Source organism: Nothoprocta perdicaria, unplaced genomic scaffold, assembly GCF_003342845.1.
Source record: "Nothoprocta perdicaria isolate Ctin4 unplaced genomic scaffold, notPer1 scaffold_23, whole genome shotgun sequence".
Taxonomy (NCBI): domain Eukaryota; kingdom Metazoa; phylum Chordata; class Aves; order Tinamiformes; family Tinamidae; genus Nothoprocta; species Nothoprocta perdicaria.
Window position 1 is genome coordinate 2,432,202 of NW_020455455.1, and position 24,251 is coordinate 2,456,452.

At 40.4% G+C, this 24,251-nt stretch overlaps 1 protein-coding gene across 1 annotated transcript in view; it reads left to right on the forward strand.

The window, feature by feature from the left end:
- The first annotated feature begins 7,921 nt into the window (after nt 1–7,921).
- The window catches only part of LOC112947366 (phosphatidylcholine translocator ABCB4-like), a 53,132-nt gene continuing 36,802 nt past the window's right edge, over nt 7,922–24,251 (forward strand). The window contains exons 1-3 of the mRNA XM_026039442.1: nt 7,922–8,022; nt 23,658–23,777; nt 23,927–24,133. The gene's annotated coding sequence lies outside the window, so the exon portion shown is untranslated. The remainder of the gene's footprint in view (nt 8,023–23,657; nt 23,778–23,926; nt 24,134–24,251) is intronic.

A 24,251-nucleotide genomic window follows, 5' to 3' on the forward strand; every position in this document is an offset into this window, starting at 1 on the left:
GCGGCCAATGGGCGCGCGCGGGCGGGAGGGCGGGCGGCAGCGGCGCCGCTGAGCGGGGCCGCTTCAAAGCGGCGCGCGCCGCTAACGGTAACGGCGGCCGCCGCTAACGGTAACAACGGCGGCGGGAGGGCTGGACGCAACGGGCGGCGCCGCGGGAGGTGAGGCGCGAGCGGCGCGGAGGTCCCCGCGCATCTCCGAGTCTCTCCTTCCCTCGCCTCTCTGGGGGGCAGCATCCCCCAGGGAGCCCCTAAGCGCTCTGTGCGCTTCGCTGTTATCTTATCTCTGCTTCGTTATCTGCCTTTTCCAGCGCGCGGGGCTTCCGCAGCTCCCTGCTGCGGTCCCGCCAGCCTGCGGCGTGAAGCTTGTGCATGGGAAGAGCGGCGAGGCGCCGGAACAGGCTGCCCGGGAAAGTGATGGAGTCACCGTCCCTGGCAGGGCTTGGGAAACGTCTAGATGAGGCGCTTAGGGACATGGGTTCGCAGGGATGCTGTTGAAGGGCTTGTGGTTGCACATGGTGGTCTTGAGGGTTCTTCCCAACCTTGATGGCTCTGTGATTTCTGTGCTGCTGGGCTTGGCTGTGTGGTGCTGAGCTGCTCGTGGCTTTGGGGGACCTGCAAAGGCTGCCACCTACATCTGTGCAAATTTTTGAGAATAGGCTTTGGGGCCAAAGCATGGGCATTTGTCACTACGCTAAACTAAAATGTCTGCTCAGAAGAGCTCTGGGAGCAGCTCTGTTTATGTGCTCAGTTGTGTGGGATAAACAGGATGGGCTGCAGATGGAACATGGAAAGCTGGATGAGGCAACCCTTCCAAGGAAAGGCTCCAAGCGAGCCCCTCATGTGGGGTGTAAAGGAGGACACCTGCATGAGCAGTTGCCTAGAGATGTGAAGCTGTACGGATCAACGTGCTGCTCTGCTGAACTCCCCTTCTGCTCAAGAAAATAGCTRTATTTGCATGCAGTAAGAATGAAAGGTCACAGCACAGGTTCATGTTCTGAGATTTGAAAGTTTCCTGTTTAATCACTAAAGGATCTTCGTAAACTTGATCTGACTTCCTGTATCCCCCCCCCCCCCAACACCTACTCAAATTAGCTTAGACTAACTTTTGTTCAGGTCTACTTAAAATGGTAGGTAGAGTTTCCTTCTTTCCCCAAAGGCAATGCTACTTTCCTTGGATGGATTTTCTCAACCAACACTCTATAATTCAAATTCACTGAGGTAGTTCGGTAGTTCATAGCAGTTTCTTGCCTGTCTTCCCTTCCCTCCCCTCTTTAGAAACAGTATATAGGGAGTGGGGGGCAAGGTGGGGAACTGGAGGAGGAGATGCTTTCTTTTGCTTTGAAAGTGTAGGATTGTTACTGGTCTTTACTTATTTGCTTTTAGACAATTGAAGGAAATGATGAATACTGGACTTGATGCTTTGGTTTGTATTTTCTCTCCCAAAATGCAGAACTGGCCCTCAGGTTTCTTTTTGCTTCTCAGAGTCTTTGCTGAGATTGTCATCTACATAGTTTCTATCAGACAATTCTCTTGGCTTATGTCTTTTGGAGCTTAGGCTAAAATCTAAGATGTTCCTCCCTGCAGAGGAAGGAATTGCAACGTTTGATGCTACTGAACTGAGAAGAAAGCAGACTCACCGGATATCTACCAACAGACTAGCAAAAAAATCCCAGCCTTTTCTATATATAAATATCAAAACCACTTCCCCTYTATTCCGTTTTCAGAAGTCTTTCACACTTGAAATAGATAAGCCTGTTTTCATCTAAAATCTTTGAGGGGAAGCTTTAGGTTTCAACACTGATAGGTTCTGTTTCTCACGCAAATGAGGTTGCTCAAAGGTCATTGCTTTCTTTCACATACCATGCTTCCTCCCATTGCCTTACCAAAGTAGGACCTGTAAAAAGGTTACAGGAAAACTTCAAACAAATTAAAAAAAAAAAAACCAACAAAACTTGGCTATAATCAGTTTCCTTAGAGTTAAGAAAGCACAGTAAAATCATTAGAAAATTTACTGTGGTAAGTCTCATGTTAAGTTCCTCCCTGTCTGTCAACTTTGACTATCCGCTTGATAAAATTATCATTGATAATTTGGTAGTGAGGTTTTGGGAAGAGTGGGTGAGTGAGGAGTGAAGAAGAGAGAAGCTGCAATATGTTTTATTGAGGTCATGCAGTGACTCAGCAAGCTCAGTTGTAAACGGACACTGATTTAACGAGGTTCCCTGGCCTGTGTGGTGGATGAGGTGAGCAGAATGCCATGGAGACCCTCCCGTTGAGCATGATGTTCCTAACGGACCCCGCCTTGCTTTCCAACCTCCTTGGCGGAGGAGTGTGGATGCAGGTGGATTCAGTCGAGCTTTGGTCAAAGCTCAAAGAGAAGTGAAAAATGAGGCTGAGAGGAAGTGTCCTGTGTGTGGCTAGTGCGATAGTGTGAYGCAGCACAGCGACTCAGTGTGTGAACGGCTGCGAGGAGAGGAGATGCGCTGCTCTCCCAAATATCGGCATGCGTGGGAGCACTAGAGATCTGGAGAGCACTTTCTGTGCAGTTGGATGAATCAATCATGTTGACATATCTGCACTCTTGAATGGGTACTTTGTCATGACGAGTTTTTGTGAGTGCACAGGCACTAATGTTGCAGCTAACAGATGAACTCGAGTGTGTAGGCTTGGCTTAGTCTAGCATTTGTGTGTTTAAACATAGTAATACAAAATACACCTCAAAGTTTGAAGAATGTGACCAATCTGAACTGGCCCTTGTCCGCATATAGCTGCRGACCTGGAGTATAGAGACACAGAAGAACATCAAAATATCTTAAATTGGTATATTTCTATAATCAATCATGTTGCAAGCATAATTAAATTAAGCTTTTTTATTGTGTACCATCTTGTGAGAGTATTTTTTTGGCAAAGAACCTAGTTAGCTCAGTGGGAGCTGACAGATGGAGAAGGCTCCCAGATGTTCCCTAGAAAACAGTGTGGGATCCTAAGTATCCGCTATGAGTGCACACAGCAAGAACCAGGGACACTCAGAAGTCTCTGCACAAGCTGTAGAACTGTGATCTCGTGGAGAGCACAGAAACAAGATGGAAAAACTTGTATGACAAGAGTGTTGTGATGGATGAGTATGGACCCATGAGGTATGGAATGCTAAAGGTGAGGAGATCTCTGCAAATAAACAATTTGATGGCATAAAGCTTTCCCCTGGGGCAGAGGAAAAGCTGTTTGAAAGCTTTGCTGAAGATTATGAAGAGGAGATATGAACAAGAACGATGTTAAGGTGGGTTCTCCTACATCTGCCTGACTGAGAAAAAGTAGATGAAGTCTCAAKATCACTGGCCATGGGGAACTTGGGCCAGGCATTGAGTAACACTGTGCACTGGTACAGGCTGGGTGCTGACCAGCTATGGACAGTCCTTCAATAAAGGATCTGGTGATTTCYTTCCATCCATTCTGTGAGTACCATACTCCTTTGAGATCTTATTTTAGTGGAAGTCATGAACAGAAAAAGAATAAGAGCTGCACTCTGCAGAATGATGTCAGCACAGTAGATTTGGCCAAGAGAAAAATAGTCTTTGTTTTGGATATTGAAATACAGAACATATGACATAGGGTAGGGCTACACAATGTTCAATCTGCAGCTTTTAAAACTCTTTAAAGTTTTAGGTTGCTTTCCTAAAATGAGTAGGAAAGTAATATTTAAACACTCAAATGTCATGACTGGAAGACAATTCTTGAAAACTATGCTACACATGAAACCTTACTTTTGTCCACCCTGAAATTAATCAGATAATTTCAAAATTATCTGCAAATATGCAAATATGCAAAAAGAATAAGCAAAAGAACCAAACAATACGCTGATTTAAGTACATTACACTTCTTTGTGGGTTTAAATATTTAAATTGCCACATGGTGGCCTCATTTTACCAGATAGTAAGTAATAACATAAATTAAAGCCTGTTTTTCTTTGCACATGTCCAACTCAAACCTCAATGCCTCAATGTATACCTCCTTCTATTCATAAATACCTCAGTGGAGGGAGTGAGGAGCATGGGGCTGGCCTCATTTCAGTGGTGGCCACCAACAGAACTAGAGGAAACAGCCACAAACTGAAGCACCAAACATTCTACAGGAACTTAAGGAAAAAATTCTTAACAAGATGACAGAGCACTGGAACAGGCTGCCCAGAGAGGTTGTGGAGTCTCCTTCTCTAGAGATCTTTAAAACCCGCTTGGAYGCAGTCCTGTGCCACATACTCYAGGTGACCTGGTGTGTGACACGCTAGTTGACCTCTGGAGGCCCCTTCCAACCTTAAGGATTCTATGAGTCTATCATTCTATTAATCTAGGAGCAGTATATCTTATCACAAAATATGTGGAGGCTGTGTTAATAGCTGTGGTCCTTGAAGGTCTAAGAACCTGTGGCYGATAGGATCAGGCTTGAGACCTCTTCAAGAAGGATGGAACTGAAGTGCATGACAAGTTGTGTGTGTTTTGTTTCTATTTATTGTTTTTTTTCTCACATCCCCTTGCTCATCTATGCTGGTGTTCATGCTCTTAACCCCTCTCCCATCAAAATACAGGAAGATCTTACCTGCTACCAACATAACTTATTTTAAATATTAGAACTTATTCTTGTTTTGCCAGGCATCTTTTCAGCTTATTTGGCATTCATTGTCCTTGTTTTGCACACTTTACTACTTGTAGATGTCTTTCTATGTCACCTGTGTTCATCTGTAGCAGAAGCCTTGGTCCACTTGACGWTCCATATTGTTTATATACCTATGAATGCTTTTGTACTATTTCTGGTTTTGCTGGTTAATATGCTTATGTCAGGGCTCAAACCAAGTAAATATAAAATATATCCTACAGGTTGAAGGCTTTTGTCCTAGCTGTGATTCCCCTTGGAAGGGGGATAGCTGGAATCATGCTCCAGTCTTGCTTTGTGGTTTCTTTGCAAAGTGCATGTGGGTCTCCTGCAATTGAAACAACTCCCAGATCTTTTGTCACCTGTGTCAGTACATGCCACAAGCTGTAACTAAAAGGCAACCAGCTATTACACAGATAAGATTAATGTTTGTGATAACACATGTGATTCTTCTACCTGTACTTTTCAGTCTTCTGAAATATTATGGCACTGTGAGGCACAATTTCTGCATCCTTTCCTGACCTTAGAAGCTATTGATTCTCTAAGGTAATATGACATTTCCCTGCTTGGTGCCTATTCATTAATTATTTAGCTCTTTATTGTATTTACTGTGATTCTTTAATATAATAATGCCAAATTAGTTTGAGGTCGATGTTTTTCTAGATGTTTGAATTCTGGTTGAACTGTAGTTCATATGGTGTGTGAACATTGTCTTTACACTAATTACCCAGGAAACATCAAACAACTTTGTTTAAACAGACAGCTCAGTTTTCTGGCAATTGCTGCCACAGTAGGTATGGAGAAACAGCGACATGTATCAGTTCCTGGCATCACAGGTCCTAAAATCACCCACTGCTGCTTGGCTCCTCATGAAGACGGTTACTGTTCCTACAGGAGGAGGATTCTGCTGCTGTTGGGAGGGTTCTTCAGACTCCCTTCCCAAAGGACACGGTCACATTGCTGAGGCATGGGGTGTGTTGGTGACTTGCTCAGTGCTGTTAGTAGTTTACATGATGAAAAGTTGTGTCAGCAAACAATGTTAATATCACTTCCCAGTGCCACTTCTCTCTACAAAACAAGGCATTTTTGGAACTTCTACGCTTATTTTGATTCCTGTATAACATTGTTGAAGTTTGGGTGAATAAAGTTCTGTCTTTTTTTCCTATTAGCTATTATATGCTGTGATGTGTGTGTGCGCTAAGTTGAACAAAGTATCCAAGTGGATCTCATATCTAACCATCACCTCCCTTAAAATCAATTATAAATTACAAAATCAATTATTATCAATTATACTTGGTCTCATGGAGCACAGCCACCACAGATCCTTCATGGTTGTCTCCCATGATTTTGGAGTGGAGGCTTCTATCTTACATTTGTGTATTATCCCAGGCAAAAGACGTTTTCACTGCTGCTAGATACTGGGCCTGTTATCGGCAGAAATGCTGATTCCTTGTAACATATGCAGATATTCACAATTTTGGACCTAGTGTAACTATGTAAATACAAGCCTAAAAGCTACATTCAAAGCCTAGCAATCAATTAATGCTGCTTCTTTTACCAGCCTTCCTGATGGTGATTCTGATGACATCTCACATTTTAACTATAATTTTTAATAGCCCAGCATCTGTAACATACACATTATCACAGAATAGTTGAGGTTGGAAGGGACCTCTCGAGATCATCTAGTCCAACCCCCCTGCTCTATCAGGGACACAACATTCCTTTTTATCTTATTTACTTTTCCATGATTTTCATTTAAATTGGGAATACTTTGGCATTTTTTTTTTCCATTTTAGAGTTTTACTTGATAGGCCTATGATCCTGCGTTTTTTTTTTATAATACGAGCTGGTCCATTGCATCCCATTTASAGCCTAGGTTGTAATCCCTGCACGGAAAATACGCCCTGCTTGGCATTCTGCAGGGGAACTGTTGGTCCCTCTGTGTTTACCCATGCATGGAACAGCCCTGCTCAGGTGAGTTGCTATAGCAACGCTAATCCCCTCCGACTGTTTCCTTGGGGTCTGTGTCCATTCCCGAATGGAGGCATCAGGCTGTGATATCTCGCTCCCTGTTTTCCCCCCTTCCCCTCACCTAATTCCTGGCTCTAAACTGAGYTGATGAGCAGCTTTGTGGCTCATTGCTTGTCGTTTTAATGTGATATCCCAAACTTCTCTGTAATTTTTTCAYTATTGTGTGTAATGCTATTTTTATATTCCATTTGGTTCATGCAGCTTGCCTTGAATTTTGGGGATTCCCAGCAGTGCASAACTTTTTGTTTTATCCATTGACCTCTGCATAATTCTATCATGATTGGTCCTACAAAATGTGTCCCTTGATCTATATATATTTATTTGCATTTAAAAAATTCCATGTTAAACATATGTGCTATGGTAGATTTTTCTATCTTTGCTAGATATCTTGACTGAAGCTTCTTTAAYCTGTTTGTAAATGGATTTTGTACTAGCAAACAATACTTAATCCCCCTACGTATGTTTGTAATGGTCTAGTGCAGTCTGCATGCTATGTTCTATTCCTTGACTTCTCTAATGTTTTAATGGTACTTTTTTTTTCCCCCCCTAATGACAGTGTTTATTATAGCACCAATTAAGCAGTTACATAATCATCCTCATGCTAGGCCAGCCAGCCCTGTTCGTTTTTGTCCCTTTTGTATTCAAGCAACTCGTAGATGATCTTGTTCATGCACATACTGAAATGCACTTGCTTGGAGTGGATTTAGTGCTATCCATCTGCGAATGGACAAGTGTCTTTGTGGTCTGGCCATACTATTATTTTTGYCCTTCCCTATTCTTCACCCACTTATCTTCTTTAATAATCACCTCTATTTTTCTCGTCCTACATTATAAAGTAACTAGATCTCTGATGCATTGTTTTGTATTGTTTCCCTTATTTTGTTTTAGAAATGGGAGCTTTTTTTCAAATTTTAAGTCTGCTGGATGTATCCCAGCCTTTGCAGGGCATCTGCTTTGCTGTTCCAGTAGGCTGCTGCTTCAGTATATTTTCTTCTACTGTATTTTTACATGACCTGCACTTTTTTCTTCTTCTGCATTTTTGTCCGTGTTCAGGATTTCCTCCCACTGCGAGGGGATTTCAGTCCAGTCCTTGCAGGTCCAAACTGGCAGCCAAACAGTTAAAAGCCGGCAGATGCGGTCTGCAATGACTGCAAATCCACATCACTTCCTCTGAGTTCCTCTTAATGCTGTAAGTGGAGCGCTGCTCCTTTTATAGCTCCTGCTTGTTGCAGCACGCCTATTCCAGGGCTTCCCATCTTTTGCGTAATAACTGGACCCATCTGTGAAACACAGCGAGTATCCTGCGGCGCCGRAGTCAGCAGCACAGCTTTTATCCGAACGCACTTGTCAGGTATGGGGCTCAAAAATGGGTGAAGGGCACTTGCCTTCATTTGTAGCAGCTAACAAGCCGTGTAGAGCTGGTGATAAAGTCTTGTCTTTCCACAGAAACTCTGTRGTTTATAGAAGCCAATATCCATCTGGCAAACTTAGGTCTTGTTATGTACTCAATTTGGGTTTTTTTTTTTTTGACTGATAATCAACTTCAGTAGAGCAGTTTATGATCTGTGCAGTAGCAGAGCAACCTCTGGTACGTTGCTCCCTATCCTCAGGGACCTATGCCGATGTCACACATTTTGTCTGTGGAGCTCTGTGGCATCGAGCTAGGGATTCTCAAAGGAAAGGCTGTAGCTTGCTGCTTCTTTCCGTGCTCTGGGCAGTGCTGAGGGCTGGATGCCAGTGGCCAGTGAATGTGAAGCAGTTTGTAAGAATCTGGATGTGTCGGGGTCTGAGCTTGGGAAGTTTTCATTTTGCCAAGACTTCTTTCTGTTCTTCCCATTCCTACTAGGGAGATTTCTTCACTAACTTCACTGATGATTTACTGATTCTTGCAAATGTGAGGATAGTCTCACAAGGACTGAAGCGATTCCAGAAGTGCATGCAAGTGAACTTCTACCCTTCAGTGGTCCCAGTGTTGCTCTTCCTAACCTATTAGCATTCCCAAATATTTCCATTCAGATTATACTGTTTCTTCTGTATTCCTATGTACCAGCCCATTGTCCATGTTTGATATGACCCAGCACTTTCTTGGTGGTAATTTCACTGCCACTTGATGCATTAGTGGCAGATGGCAAGAGCATAATGGTGATCTTTAAGTACTTTGTTAAAGTAATTGTAGGTAAATGCATATTTTTGCCAGCTTTTCTCTGTTAGTGGAACTGTAGATAAATCATTGGCTAAATCAATAACCAAAAAAAAAGGGCAGTGGTGATCTGCTTAGTGCTACTAGAATTTCAGGTATTTTAACATCATAGACAGCATGGCTGGTGGCCGCCTTAGTTAAGCACTAAAAAATCGACTGCTGCACTTTAATACGCTTTGAACACAGAGCAAAATTAAGTAAAATTGTAGATTTTTTTTATCTTTATTATTGGGACCCTGTGTTCCAGTAAGCTGTTGGCAGAGAGTCAGTCCTTCCTCTGCTTTCTGTGGGTGTTTATATTGTTTTGGGGAAGGTGGGTCTGGCCCTTCAATTAATACGCAGACTTTCTGTTTTTTCTGCCTTTTAACTTTCAGGCACACTAAACTCGAGGAAATTCTGCTACCTAAGTATCTCCTGTTTTTATTTCCTCCGGATTCTTGCTAACAAAACATCAATGTCTTGCAGGAATCGCTCCACCCTCGCCTCCCGCTGCTCAGCTCCAGCTCCCGGAGCCCACAGCAAAACCTGCAGCTCTCCCCTTTTGTTGCAGCCAGGGTGTGACAAACATATCCTGCTGTTTACCCAAGGGAGCCTCCTGCTCCCACTTCCAAGGGACTTTTGCACTCCTGAACTGAGGAGCAGTTTAACAAAACAGGCAGCAGTTTTAGCACTTGCTACATGCACAAGAATGACATTTTTTTCTACTTTGAGTTCCACCTAAAACTCGTTTYGTATTGATGCTACGGTATCTATTAACATGATAGAATTGATGATGKTTTTTTCTTCCCTGATCACCCAGCACTAATGGGATTGTTGTATTTGGTTCTATTTGTAATATTGTGGCTACACCTGGGGGCCACTAGGAGGCACAACCTTCCTAGTGGTGGTAGCTGAGAGGATGACGATGATGCCTGTGGGTTTCATCTCTGAGATGGCACAGACATGTTACGTTTTGTCGTTTTTGTTCCTCCTCACCTTTCTTTAGCTTTATGGTTGCAAAACTCATGKATTATCCCTTGTAGGAGTTTTTGTGTTTTTAGGGCTTAATAAGGTAGAGAGCTTAGCGAAAGTAGATGATATAGTTTAGCATAGGGCATAGAGCTTAGGGCATGGCGCTCGGAAGATCTCGCGATGTCACGAGAGTTAGGAGCATAATTCATTTATGCAGTTTACTGATAACCCCATGCCATACAAGGCGAAAAGTAGAAATTAGTCTCCCRATTGGGCAGTAGGTGAGTTTCTGCATTCAGCTGGGGTGTATAGGCAGACTGAACTGCGCAATAATCGCCATTTTGCCGCATCCCCCATAGTGATAACTGTGCTCCAGGGCCCTGGGGTGAGGACAACCCCGGGTCAGCCCGGCTAGCGAACGAGACTTGCCGACCCCTGTCGGCAACAATCCCTTTTTTTCTTTTTCCATGTCTTTGCCTCTTTCCCCAACCCAGATATTGCCGTGTTATTCTCCTACAGTCTCATTGGTGTTCTCTAAATGAAGTTTTTAATTGTGTTCTCCAAGGACTTTTAAAGTTACTGCTATCACCTCTTTTTTATATAGAAAGCCAAGCTTGCACTAGTGATTATTTTCTTTTAATTAGGCTGTGGGCCCATTTATTTGAAAATTACAGTATCTACAAGGTTTCAGTCATCCTTGCATTTCTTCTTTCTTTCATTAACCTGTCCCTTTGCAGAATCGTGATTTGCAATTCTTCCTGTTCTATCTGGGTGGGATTCACAGATCCCAGAATCATTTTTGCTGGCTTAACCACTGGGTTCTGGGCTTCTATGAACTCCATCAGACCCTTCCCCAGATGGGTCTGACAAATTTCTCCAGGCAGGGTGTGATTCTCATGTTACTCTGAGATTGTAAAATCTTGCTGTGGTCTCATAACTCTTCTTAGCTATCTGCCTGCTAACTTTTTTACAGGAGGTTCTTCCTGCAGTGTAGCAGACAATTATACTCCTCTGTGCTCCACTTACCTCCAGCACTGCTTACAGTTTAARTGAGGGCTATGTAGGCCACGTGCTTTAGGCGCCTTAACCAGTGAAGGCTACAAGCTGCATTTCACAAGTCCCTGAATTCAWGGACCCCAACATTTAGGCAATTACTCTTGCCCTTCTGTCAGGTTGATTGATGACGTTACAATCTTCCAAGTTTTAGGAGCAACCAGACCAGCGAGAGCAGCCAGTGCTAGGCTTTCTGTTTTGGTTCTGTTTCGGTCAGATGGATAACTCTGGCTCACAGGAGYCAGTTTTGCTTTCCCAGTGACCTGAGTTAACCCATTAACTTTAGACTCTAGCTGTCAACTGAGGACTTGAACACCATTAGATTATTATTTTATATCCAAGTCAAAGGAGGGAAGGGAGARAAAATTCTGAATGTCTTTCTTACCATCTAGATCAGGATTGATACACAATGGAGGATTTTGATAGTTTTGTGGATTTTTTTTGCTCCCCCTTCTTTCCCTCCCCCTTTCCCCCCCCCTCTATTATTATGGGCTACATCCATTTGGTGGGTAGTGAAGATAATTATAAAGAAAGGGAATTTCCAAGATGATCAGTGCTGTTGCTTTCCTCTGTCTCTTACCCAGGCTTAACACTAGTGTATGACTCAYCTAGAACAACATCAATCCCTTATCTGGATCTGTGTGATGCAATGGGAGGAGGTCAGTTCACCGCTAGTGAATTAAGCAACTGCTGCTGCTAGTATCCTACTAGGGATCAAAACATCCTTTGTGCTGCTTTAGTTGTGGCTTATCTAAGAAAATATGACAATAACTTCTTACCCTTTCTTGGAGCTAAAATGCTTATAGGGAAGATATTACTAGGAACTCCATAAGTGGACTTAAATTCTGTGTTTTTGTCATCTTGTAAAACAGAGTTCTTGGTCAGTTCAATCTACTGGGCATAAGAAAGGAAGTGTTTTCAATTTGGAAAAAATGGAGATTCTGTCATTGAAAGGTTCCATCAAAGCATTGCTCAGGAAGAGATATGTTTGGGACAAGTTAGAGTACCTCAATGGCCATTTTTAATTAAAAATTTCATTTTTCTTCTCACATACACAGTATATTTGGATTCTCAAATTACTATATGAGAATCACAAGCTCTCAGAACAGCTGAGGTTGGGAGACCTCTAGGTATCATCTAGTCAAACCTTTCTGTTCAAGCAGGGTCACCTAGAGCACATGGCATAGGGTCACATGCTGCTGGATTTAAAATATCTCCAGCAAAGGAGACTCCACAACCTTTCTGGGCAGCCTGTTCAAGTGCTTTGTCACCCTCAGGGATTAATTTTTATTTTATTTTATTTTGGTATTCAGATGGAACTTCCTGTGTTTCAGTTTGTGCCTTTTGCCTTTTGTCCTGTCACCGAGTCACTGGGTGTCACTGAAAAGAGTCTGGGCCCATCATTTTGACACCCTCATTTAAGGTACATACATCCAGTTAAAAGATTCTCCTCTCAGTCTTCCCCAGGCTAAACAGTTCCAGCTTCCTCAGCCTTTTGCCATAAGCAAGATGCTTCAGTCCWCAAATCATCTTCATAGCCATGTGCTGGACTCTGCAGTAGATCCATGCCGGTCTTATACTGAAGAGCCCAGGACTCGACACAATCTTTCAGATGTGGCCTCACCAGGGCTAAGCAGAAGGGAAGAGTCACTTCTCTTGCCTCGCTGGCAGTGCTCTTAGTGCAGCCCAGCATTCCATTGGTCTTCTTGGCCGTGACGGCAGGTTGCTGGCTCATGTTTGGCTTGTCCATTAGGACACTCAGGTCCTTCTCTGCAGAACTGTTCTCCAGCAGGCCACCCCTGCTGCCAGTCTGTACTGGCACATGAGGTTATTCCTGCCTATATTCCTCCCCTGCACTTCCTTGAACTTCACGAAGTTCCTCTCCACCCATCTCATTATTCAGGTCCCTCTGAATGGCAGCAAGGCCTTCTGGTGCTCCAGTTACTCCTCCCAGAGCTCTATCATTGGCAGTCTTGTTGAGGTGCACTCTATCCCTTCATCCAGGTCACTGATGAATAAGTTGAACAAGACTGCAGCTGGACTCTGCACCACTGATCAGAACCCTAAGAGCTCTGCTATTAACCTGTTCTTGGTCTACCTCACTCTCTACCCATCTAACCCACGCTTCCTGAGCTTTCCTATGAGGATGTTATGTGAGACAGTTGAAAACTTTGTGGAAGTCAAAGTAGAGAGTATCCACTKCTCTCCCCTCATCTACCCAGCCAGTCATTCTATCATAGAAGCCTGTCAAATTGGTTAAGCCTGATTTCCCCTTGGTGAATCCGTGCCGATGTCTCCCAATCACCTTCCGGCCCTTCACATGCTTGAAACTTACATCCATGATGAACTGTTCCATCAACTTCCAAGGATGGAGGTGAGGCTGACTGGCCTGTAGTTTCCTGGGTCTTTCCTCTTGTCTTTTTGAAGACTGCAGTGATGTTGGTTTTTTTTTTTTTCCCATTCTTCAGACACCTCTCCAATTTTCTATGATCTCTCAAAGATGATGGAAAGTAGCCTAGCAATAATATCTGTTAGCTCCCTCAGAACTGAGGGATTCATCCCATCGGGACTGCTCTTTTATGAGTATCAAATTTGCCTAAATGATCTCTGACCCAATCTTCCTCAACTAGAAGCAAGTCTTCTTTTCTCCATATTTTCTTTTTTTTTTCTTTTTTTTTTTTTCCTCTCCAGGATCTGAGATTACTGAGAGCTGATCTTAGCAGTAAAGACTGAAGCACAGAAGACATTCAGTTAATTCTGCTTTCTCTGTATGCTATGTCACCAGGGCACCCAACGTGTTCAGGAGAGGCCCCATATTTTCCCTTGGTCTTCATTTTGCTACTGGTGTGTTTGAAGATGCCCTTCATGTTGTCCCTGGCATCCTTTGCCAGATTTAATTCCAAATGAGCCTTGGCCTTCCTCTTTGCCCCTTCATACCCTGAGAATACTCCTATATCCCTCTGAAGTGACATGTCTTTTTTTGGTGGTGGTGGTGGTGGTGTTTTTTTTGTTTTTTTTTTTTTCCCCCATTCTGTATACTTCCTTCTAATGTTGGAGATTTGCCAGGATTATTTTGCTCATCCATGAAGGTCTCCTGCCCACTTTACTTAACTACTCATAGGAGTGCCCTCATGTTGAGCTTGGAAAAAGGGATGCTTGAATACTAACCATCTCTCTTGGACTGTCCTTTCTTCTAGTACCCTAGTTACTAGTGAGATTCCTCCAAGTAGGTCCCTGAAGAGGCCAAAATTTGCTCTTCTGAAGTCCAGAATTGCAATCTTATTTATTGACCAGCTTTCTCCTTGCAGGATCACGAATTCCACCAATTTATGGCTACCACTGCCAAGCCTACCCCCAAGGCTATGCAACTCCAACCAGTCCTTCTTTGTTTCCCAGCAGCAAATCTCTTCGCGTTGGCTCCACCACCACATGTCTCAACAAGTTATTGTCAATGCTCTGCAGGAACCTCCAGGACTGTTTGTGTCTAGCTGTGCTGTCTTTCCAGCAGCCATCAGGGTGGTTTAAGTCCCCCGTGAGAGCCAGGGTGTGCAACATGGAACCACTACAGAGAACAACCAGATTGTTCTCTGTAGTGGTTGTATAAAAGGCTTTTGTCTGCATGTCAGTAAGCTCTAAGATACTCACCAGAGGTAGTTCATGCTCAGATTCGTTCTCTTATTTTCGTTCTCTTTTTTAAGGCCAATACAGTTCTGCTTCATAGTGTTAACTGTGCAAGACCTCCAGAGGATGCTCTCTTTTAATCTCTGCAGAATTCAATGGGAGAAAACCCTTATTTGCCTTTAGATTTCAGGGTTCTATTGGAACAACATTCAGAGTGTGCCAGGAGCAGACATCCAGAAGACGGGATATAGGCCTATTCTTACAGCAGAAGACACCTCAGATAGTCTGAGACAGTGCTCAGATGGTCTGAGAACTGTTAGTTTGAGCTTTTCCTCTTGATGACCAAGCTATTAACTGTCAGCGAGCAGTGACAGGGAAAACAGGGTTGCTGTTAACACTTTATTTGGTAAAAAGAGCTAATCATTCTGTTAATCATTCTTTACTGCTTGGTGATTATAAAGATAAGTCAAAGAATTACACTTAGTGTCATGACCCTTGCCCAGCAATCCTCTCTTCTCCTGCCTTGCTCTGTCAAGTGTTTGTGTGCAGATGGAATGAAAGCAGGGCAGAGGTGATTGACTCAGAGCTGAGTCAGAATGCAGGAACTCTAGACAACAGGAGGTGAAGGAATAGGATGATGGGCAAAGGTTACTCTTTAAACACCTCTGATGGTGCAGGAGTATTGTCCTAGGCCTCATGGTTCAAGGTTGCCTCTGRTCACTGACTATTTGTGGAGCCATCTCCCAGCTTTTCTGGCTCTGTCCTGTAGTCTCCATCTCCCGYTCCATCTCAGAAGAAGACAAGAAATCATCTTTCCATTGCACAGTCCAGACAGGGAAGGGGGAGAAAGCATTGGTGAAGACTCCAGGGTTTTTTTTATTAGTTAAATACCTTGTACTGGTTCTCTACTGGTTCTCTTTCTGCTGTTTTGTTTTGTTTTGTTTTTGGACAGAAAGGTCTCTGTTTATTACTCAAATTTTGTCATGCTCTAAATTTTATTGATTTGATTTATTGATTGCTGTTTAACAGGGTATTTTGTTTCATATGAAAGTTTGGCTTAGAGATGAATAAACAAAAAGAAAAAAATTGAATTTGTAAGACCGAAACCTAATGAATTAAAGTTTTCATGGAGATTATATGGCAAAACAGTGGTTTGCCCTTGATATGGGTACTCTGTGAGAGTAGAGCAAGCCTTTTTATGGCAGGGATATATTTTAATAAGCTTGTGATGTGTGAGAGTGTCAAGCCAGGATAAATTTTTGACTGATAAGACAGAGAACAGGGAAGAATCATATTTTTAATAGATAAGTATTATGGGAAATTAGTTCAGTTTAGAACACTAGTATAAAACTAAGGAAATTAATAATATTATTTTAGTAAAGGTATTAACCAGATTATTTTAAGCATTGTAAAATTGCTTTTGCAATTTTGCTTTTGCAATTTTGCTATATATTATATATTTGCTATATATATTTCCACTACAGTGGAATTCTGATCTTCACTCCACTGTAGTGGAAATATATAAACTAGTTGAGTGAAGATCAGAATTAGGACATATTTTTTAGGATTTCTTCTAGAATTGCTACTCATTTTGTTTTGACATAACAGGTCATAAGAGAGAATGTTTTAGTGATTTGGGAAGACAACTTTTCTGTCCTTTGAAACAGACAAACTATATAGAATAAAGCTGATGAAYGATCACAATATGGTATCTGAATTGTATGTATTCATTTCTTCTCAGCTGACAGCTGGCTGGTTGTAGGATTATGTGATTTGAGAAACTGTGATTTGCAAAAGAGATGAACTATCTGGTAGTGTGGGGTGTGGGCATAGATTTCTCGTAATTCATACAGTCAGAAAACCAGGAATGAGTTGTGAGCCTTAGGCATTTTTTTGTGCTCTGGTGGAGAACAAGCCACACTCTGTTCCCCCTCCCCTTTTCTTTTTCTAAGATCAATGAAGCAAATCATTCTAACAAAAGGAAAAATCCCCGTATGCTTAACAGCTATTAGCCTTAACTATTAGCATCTTTATCCATAGCTGATCAACAATTTGTAAAAGCATTTCTTGTACTGGGAACTGGAAGCAGAACATGCTAATGAAAAGGATGCTTGGTAAACAACCACTCTACAGAGACTGACAATTTCACTGAGAAAGCCTCGATGAACGTCTTTTGCTCAGATTCAGTGTCACTGTACTTGCTTTTTCCTGAGATCGTTTTCCATCCTCTYTGTTGCCAGCTTCAGCCGTTGACAGAAGCTTGACTGAAGATGGCCTAGAGCTGTAAGCAAATCTGCAGCTTGTCCCTGGAAGTGTGGGGAAGGATATAACGCTCTGCTTGGCATAAAATAGTGCTTTAGGAAGTCAACTCATGTCAGTTAAGATTAGTAACTCTTAATGGGATTGGGGAAGCAGGGGGCTAAGAGAAGATACTGGATGGTAGAGCATCTAGTCTGGGTCAATACAGACGTAATTGCCTCTGCAGTTATTGTAGTCATAATGTTGCTGGCCGTAAGCATATGTTGCATGTTAATRTCTCCAGATCTGTGTGATATGATGACAGAGTTATTTCTACCAGCTTCCCTATCTCTGTTTCCTATGAGATGATCACATTCAGGCACACAATGAGATCGTAAAACTGGATTTTTCCTGGGAGATTTATCTGAACCATTGTCAGGGCTGTGTTGGTATGGCAAGTAAAGGGGAAAGAACTGTGGCATAAACAGTAGATATTATGATTTTGGAAGTAGAAACATCTGGTAAGAGGAAGGATTATCCTCAGTGACCATGAGCATGGCTATTTAACAGCTTTGAAGTTTGTAAACTAGTATGTGTCTGAACTGAATACAACCGCTTGCAGAATCATATACACACTATATACACAACCTCATGCTGTACAGCATGTAGGAAAAGAGGGACAAAGCAATCTGAATCTGGCGTCAAAGACCAACATGCACCTTGTAGTCCTAGTGCAATAAAAAATGACAGAATTCAATGAATATTATTGGTCTGTTCACTATAGTCACAAAATTGAACCCACGTTAAGATGCATGTATGTAGCAYAAGAAAGTCAAATCATTTTTAAAAAATAGAACTATGTGTCCAGTTCTGAAATAAACCACATAAAAGATTATATTTCAATATAAACGAAGAAGGAAACTAGGATGAAAGTTTGCAGAAGGGGAGWATCTATAAAAATTAACAGAATCTGATGCTTCTGATTCAGAGAAAACCTCCTTTTTATTGTCATTTGATTAAGACTTAAATATAGAAGTCTCTGATTTGGGAAAATTTTCTCTTTAATTTAAAAAAAAAAAAGAAAAAAATAGCTTGAGTCCAGCAATGTGAATAATAGTAAATAAAACACGCTTTATCAAATAAGGTTATGGAAACTTTTTTTTTTTTTTTTTTTTAGTCTAGAGAGGACAAGAGAGAAATTATAGTAGCAGTATCCACATATTCAGAAATACTACAAAGTAGAATGGAAGAAATTATTCTTCATATTCTCTGTGGATAGAAAGGAAAATAACAGGCCTAAATAATCTCAAGGGCAATTCAGGTTAGACATCAGAAAAACATCCTAACRGGTACGTAGTGTGAAAGTCTGAACTTTTAGCTTTTAGGAACTTCCAGTTGAGTGATAGAATTAAAAATGTATCAAGAATGGCAAATGGAATGGTTGATGAGCTCTGCAAGAAGGAGGATGGACAATGTGACATTTTAAGTTTTCTTCCAGTCTTCATTTTTATGATTTTTGATATGACGAGCTGTAGCTATAAACTAGACTTTGGAACAGAGGGAATTTTGGGATTTAGTATTAATACGTAGAGACTGAACAATATATATATATATAATATATATATTTTTAACACTTGTAATAGATTTTTCACAAATTGTATGCAATGAAGTGCAAATATTTATGAAATTCCTCTTTTTAGTTTTTACTTTTAAATTTTTATTATTTATTATTTATAAAATACTGTAGTATTTTAAATAGTAGTGTAGAAAGGAAAAAATCTATATGAATAGCTTTAATTTCTGAATAAGGTATAATAATAATGCTGCTATAAAATTCATATAGAATGGCTTGATTTTATAACCTTCTTCCCTTCCTCCCCAGGAGTTCAGCTGACTATGATCCAAGGCAGAGCTGCTTAACTTTCTCTCGGACTTCTGAGACAATTGCTAAGATCTGAGAGAGAGCTATGAGAAAGGTCACTCGTAGCATTCTGAAAGATAGGCAAAGTAAAGCTCTAGACAGAAGACTGAGATGGAGGTAGGCAGCAGTTAAGGATTCCAAAGCAAAAATGCCAACATGGAAGGTTGGAAAATCCTAAGGGAAACTCAGGAATTTGGGAGATGGTGATGCAGCCTCTCTGAAGACCTCTTCCATGGGCAGTGGAAACCAGCCCTGCTCCACCTCATAAACAGCTGCCTGGCTAACAAACATTTTCATTATTTTATTTGGGGCACTGAGCATACAAACACTTAGTTTAGTTGCTCATTATTTCTAGCTGTTTTTGTGCACAGCATATAATAACTGCTGTATATTTCTAGGTTGTGTGTGTTCTGCCTACAAAGTCTCTTCATGTATGGCAAAGGTGTCAAAGCAAAGTGATTGAGAGAGGGACGAATACAAGTTCAAGAATGTTCTTTATTAAATTTCCTCCACRAACAAAATGCAGAGGAGTATTTATACTTCTGCTGTGCTACCAGAAATAATATTGTTGACTTGAAAAAGTGTGAGGAAAAAAAGTTAAATATATTCATTTTTATCCATCTGTGATAATATGTATTTTATCCTATTTCAATATGGAAAATATTTTCCAGCTATACCAAAAGTCATCATTATTACTACTTTTTTCATCATTTTTTTTCTATTAAAAACAACCAGTAAATTGTGAACTCCTGAACACTTTTAAATAACAACTTTATTGTGCTATATTATAATTCTTTGAAAGATATGACTTGTTTTCCTTGATTCAAAAGACATCTATTTTTCCAGATATGCTGAGGATTTAAATTTGTATACTCTAGAAAGGTGAAACTTTCTAACTGTGATGTAATTACTTTAAGAAATATCGCTGTAAGTAAGATGTATGTAAATACAAAGAAAATAGATATATTTTCTATTTTGTAACAGTAATATGAATCAAATTTTAAATTCAGCTGTACTGTAAGAAATGATTATGAAAGATGTTATATTATACATTAATACCTCACTTTAATAACTTGAATGATAAATAAACACCAAGAAGGTTGTTTTCTAAATATAGAAAATCTCTTAGTAAGATACAGACTTATCTGGACTTTCTAATGTTGATTAAGTATAAGCCAAATATTCCAAGCTTTTTGAAGCTSTACAAGCTTTTGTAGAGCTGAAAACTGAGACATTTCTGATAGGAAGTTAGTGGCATTACTTTAGATATGGCACTTCTCCTTGCTAGAATAAATAATTGAMTACAAATGAGATCACAAGGCAATAAAATGGGGTTTTGGAATACCACTAAAATATACTTTGCAGAGCAGACTTTCATTTCTAACACAAATGGAAGCTAGATGAAGCTTCTCTGAGCTCTTGCTTCATCCAAGGCAAATGATTTGCCTAGCAAATCCTGTAGGAGATAAATTGCTTTGAACATCTAACATTGTTCAAAGAATATGCAATTGTCATTTTCTGACTAGCTGATAATTCTCCCCATATAGGACAATTCTGGTTGATAAAATGGTGGTCAAGTGACAAATTCCTGTCACAAAGCAAAGTCCGATAACTTTTCAGCACTGATTAACAGGAGAGAGGCTGATGAAAGGGAAAAGAATTCCCYTGGAACTGGATATTAGATCWTACTCACATTTGTTTTAACCTTAACTAGGGCTAAAGATTCTTTAACTAGGGAATCACCACAGGATTCTTAGAACTCTCTCCATTGTTTCACCTACTTCGAGCTCATTGAAAAAGCCAACTTTCCATCTTTAAAGGAAACACAGAGAAAGTTTAATTCATGTCTTTTATTACAGTATATAAAGGCTTTCAATTTTCTTTTTTAAACTTCTTGTTTGCTAAAAATTAATAGCACTAATTAATAGTGAATAACAATACAAAGTGTGTTACTTAACAGCTGACAGACTAGAAATATGTTAGAATAATGCAAAATACAAGTTAAATACTTTGGTAAAGAACAGGATATACTGATGGGATATGTGCATGGTCTGGGAAAGATATGACTTAACAAAGGATTCAAGGTTCATCATGGTTACAGAAGAATCTCATATTGCAGTGATGTGTTCAAGAGAGATCATGCAAGACATAGATTTATATCAAGTATGAGATGGGAATTAACTGCGCCTCCTTACAGCATTACAATGTTGATAGACTATTTCACAATGTCTAATGGTCATCTTTCAAAAATTTAAAAAGTTCTTACTCAGACAAGTCTAAAAATTCCATGAACATAATTGAGGAGCTGTAAAACTGTCCGGCAAAGGAAATTGGCCACAACTTTACAGAAGAGAGGGCTGAGTAAGCCTTCTAAATATTTGCTAGTATTTTCACTTTGAAAAGGTGTGTGATGGTAAACGTTCTCAAAGTAGTGATATCCAAAGAGAGATCAATCTTGAACTATACAATTTCTATGAAAGGAAGCAGAACATAGAAGCAACTAGCCTCTGTATGGTGAACACAAAAAGAATTGGAATTTTAAAAATGAAACTATTTCTTTTTCTGCCTTCTGTGTTTTAATCCAGACAAGACCATCTTTCCTGAATTTCTGTAACATAGTCACTTCAGTTTTCATGTGGCTAATACATTTACCACACAATTCAGGGGAGATACTGCAGCAAAATTCTTGGAGAAACCAGCTGTGTGAACTTGGTCAGCCATTTTTGGCTTGCTCCCTTGTACAATGAGGGATTTGAATTGCCGAGAGTTGCCAGCAGCTCCCGATTTCTTCTGATCATTCTGATCATATTAAACTCATTTAAGAACTCTTTTAGAATAGTTTGTGAGCCTTCCATAGCTCAAAGACTGGTCACCATGCTTTAAAACCATCTTCTCCAAGATTTTTTGTGACCTGTAAATAGAAGAAGAAAAATGTTTTCTTTCTTCATGGAGTTTTGAGTGAACAGGATGCTCCACTCTGTTCTCAAGGTGTTCAAAATATCTCTACTTTGCATTAAGACGATGTCTATATGAGGTTTCTTGCTTTGGGACTTCAACCTACAGGACTAAAATGAAATATTCCATCACGTCATCAGAGATTGGTCAAAGCTGGTTGTGGGATGTTGAGTTAACTGAATGAAAGGGCACAGAAAATATTTCACAAACATTTGGCTTAGGTATCCCACTCATATATTAGAACAAAAGCAATTGCCAGATTTTGGATGAAGAAATGTTTTCCCACAGATTATATTGATAGGCAGCTACTTTGTTTCTTGACTTCCTTTTTATGTCTTAAATTGTGAATTGGCTACTGTGAACCCTTAGACATTTTAACTGCTCATGTGTAGTTGATGTAATTTTTCTTTTGTTGGTCTGTGGTACAAACTTAATCTCTTTGAGTTGAAATCATATAGTCTAACTCAAATTACCAAAATGACTCCCATTGTCATTTACCATTGTCATTTTATGCAGGCAGTAGAAACCTCTGTGCAAATTCTGTTCTGATTTATTTGTATACCACACTCCAATCATGYTTGACTCTTCGTGATAAGATATTGAAACATTGTGAGAGACTTTGTTTTGTCTATTTTCACTTTAAGATTCAATAGTTGTGACCTGTTTCACTTAACTTAGTTGCCATTTCTCTAGAGTCTATTGCTTTAGCTTTACTCGGTTGCCACTGAAATAAACTGAAAAACAGTTAACTGAAGATAGACCAATTCATTAAGACCCAGTCCAACAGTACTGTTAGGCACACATGATAAAGCAGAGAAATATTTCCATTGGATAGGAGTCTATACAGTTATTTAAAGATGAGTTTTCATAAAAGTATAATAGTTATCCTAACTAATCTTATATTTTACTTGACTAGTAGATAAAAATTATCCCTTTCTAATGTAAAACTCAATAAGATAGCRCTCTTTGTATTCTAAAACATTGTAAATGTTTACAATAAACATTATAAAACTCTCTCTGCTCAGCACTGGTGAGCTCACACCAGAGACGGTGTCCACTTCTAGGCTGTGCATTTCAAGAGAGACATGGGGCCACTGGGGCAAGTCCAGCAAAGGGCCACTAAGATAATTAGGGACTAGAGCATCTCTCATATGCGGAGGGGCTGAGAGAGCTGCGACTCTTCGGCCTTGAAATTTGAAGACTCAGGAGGGGTTTTATCAGTATGTATAAATACCTGAAGGGAGGGCGTAAAGAGAATGAAGGCAGACTCTTTTTAGTGGTGTCCAGTGAGAGGGTAGCAGGCAATGGGCACAAGCTACAGGAAATTCCACCTGAACATGAGGAAAAGCTTTTGTATTGTGAAGGTGACTGAGCACTAAAAGGGAGCAGAGATTTAGTAGAGTCTCCATCCTTGGAGGTATTCAGAAGCTGCCTGGACACAGTCCTGGAGTGGCATAATCTCCAGAAATCCCTTTCAACCTCAACCATTCTGTGTGTGTGATACTTAACTTTTCATGAATTTTGCTTACTCAATGGTTCTGAACATATGTTGTTTACTATGAACACTGAAATAAAAACAGTTAAGAAGTCCAGTCATTTTTTTCAAATTTTTGAATGTTCATTGTTGTTTTCACTGAAGTAGTGCCTAAAATATCAATAAGCACAATACATTCCACAATAAAATAAATCATAGAATCATTGAATGCTTAAGGTTGGAAGGGACCTCAGAGGTCATCGAGTCCAACCCCCCTGCACCCGCAGGGTCACCCAGAGCACGGGGCACAGGGCGGCATCCAAGCGGGTTTTAAAGATCTCCAAAGAAGGAGACTCCACAGCCTCCCTGGGCAGCCTGTGCCAGTGCTCTGGTCTGTTTTAGTTTATAATCTGAACATACTTTCAAGGATCAGAAGGATACTAGTTGAGAAACCCTCTACTGACCACAGCTTTTCCAAAGCAGCATCTAAACCAAGTCTCTAACTCATCTTGTTCTGCAACTCCTTAAATGAAAAAGGATACTCAATATGGTAAAATCCTCTTTTTGTTGCAGGCTAGATGGATCGTGTTTTTCTGGATTAGGATTGGAAGAAGCACCCCTTTTGTGTTATATGGTTCCGTTTTCGTTGCACGTTCAAGAATGTCTGAAGCATTTGGTGCCATCTCTAATATGGTAATGGAACATTCCTGTGTGTTTTAAGCAGCATAATTAAAGTGACAGTAAAGGGAGGGGGGAAGAATAACCTATTTAGACCTTTTTTTTGTGAATGACATTGAAACAAGGGTTATTTAAGGCCTTTCTTTACTTATTATTCCTTTCAGGAACAGAAAGCAGAGTCCAAAATACAAACACTTTCCTCTCCAAAGTAGGCGAGGCAAAGTGAGTGGGAAAGGAGAAGGCTGTTATCATTTCTGTTTTCCATTGAAGAGCAAAGTTCAATCATGCTGGGTGTCCCTAGTTGTATTAGTTCTGCTGATTATTGAATAAACTTCCAGACRGGGAGAAGCCAACAAAGAGCGATTGTCAAAGTAAGTCAATACTTTCATGTTTAAACCAGAGATATTTTATAGAATTTGCTGATAACTAAGGGAAATTTTCAAATAACTTCTTTTAAATAAACACCTACCTTCTCATTCATTTTCTGTG